The following is a 1,424-nucleotide window of genomic DNA, read 5'->3' on the forward strand; positions in this document are numbered from 1 at the left end:
TTCAGTTGCCTCATATGCACGTGAAAGCTGGATGATAAATAAGACAGACTGAAGAAGAATTGATGCCTTTGGATTGCAGTGTTGGCGAAGAATAGTGAATATACCATGGACTGCCAAAAGAATGAAAAAATCTGTCTTGGAAGAAGTACAACCAGCATGCTCCTTAGAAGCAAAGACGGTGAGACTATGTTTAACATACTTTGGACATATTATCAGGAAGGATCAGTGCCTGGAGAAGGACATCATGCTTGGTAAAGTAGGGGGTCAGTGAAAAAGAAGACCCTAATCACTTGACCCATAAAATCTCATGAAATCATGTAAATCAAGAGGTTCAAATCTTCAGGTCCATTTTAAGAACACCAGTGAAACTGCCCGGCCATCATGAGTATGCATATTCAAAAAGCCACCAAGTATCTGAAAGATGTCCCTTCGCAGAAGCAATGTGTGTCATTCCCATGTTACAATGCTGGGGCTGATAGACATTCCCAGGCCAAACAGTGGGCATGGACATAGGGCCAGCTGCCCAAAAAGAGTGCTAATTTTTGCTGCACATGCTTGAAAATTCAGAGAGTAATGCTCAACTTAAGGGCTTAGATGCAGATTCTCTGGTCATTGAGCACATCTAGGTGAACAAAGCTCCCAAGACGACCCGCCACATTTATAGAGCTTGTGGTTGGATCAACCCATACAAGAGCTCCCCCTGCCTCATTGAGATGGTCGTTAATGAAAAGGAACAAACTGTTGCTAAACCAGAAGAGGAGGTTACACAGAAGAAAAAGATATTCCAGAAGAAATTGAAGAAACAAAAACTTATGGCTTTTTAGTAAATTCAGCTTAAAATAACATGCAAATAAAAGCAAAAATAAAATGAAATGTATGTATCATACATTACCACGTAAGAGGAAATCTATCAGTGAAATGAAGACTAGTCTTCCCTGAAAATATTTGACAATAAAAAATGGTTTTATTATGGATAATATTCACAGCCTCAGTTAAAACTAGAAACAGATATTACCTGTAAAAAAATCCTTCTCTCATATTACTTGTGATGAAAATTATTTTTGGCTTAATTAATGTGGATAGTCTTTCATGGTGTGCAATTTTGTATATTATTGAGAGCTGAGTCGTATCTTTTCAAATTGAAATACTCAGATTTTAGACTTAAGATTTTATTTGAAAGTTAAGGAAGTCGTTCAGAATGCTTTCCTCTAAATTTAAGAGATGTACTGCAGAAGGAGCCAGAATTATCTGCTAGAAAATGTTTTGAACATGGACAAGAATACACTAATACAAGAAAATTTGTAATGACAGAGATGGTTTGGGCTTAAATGGTTTCCAAATAAGACTTTACTTGTGACCTGCTTCAACAAATATCATTATTTTCACAAGTCTTATGGTATATTATATAGCAAGCAACATAGTTG

The 1,424-nt window shown here is 36.7% G+C and overlaps 1 pseudogene; it reads left to right on the forward strand.

Annotated features, from left to right (window-relative positions):
* The first annotated feature begins 366 nt into the window (after positions 1-366).
* LOC101346810 (60S ribosomal protein L17 pseudogene) lies at positions 367-824 on the forward strand (annotated as a pseudogene).
* Positions 825-1,424: the final 600 nt, after the last annotated feature.

This window comes from Trichechus manatus, unplaced genomic scaffold (genome assembly GCF_000243295.1).
Source record: "Trichechus manatus latirostris isolate Lorelei unplaced genomic scaffold, TriManLat1.0 scaffold00459, whole genome shotgun sequence".
Classification (NCBI taxonomy): Eukaryota; Metazoa; Chordata; class Mammalia; order Sirenia; family Trichechidae; genus Trichechus; species Trichechus manatus.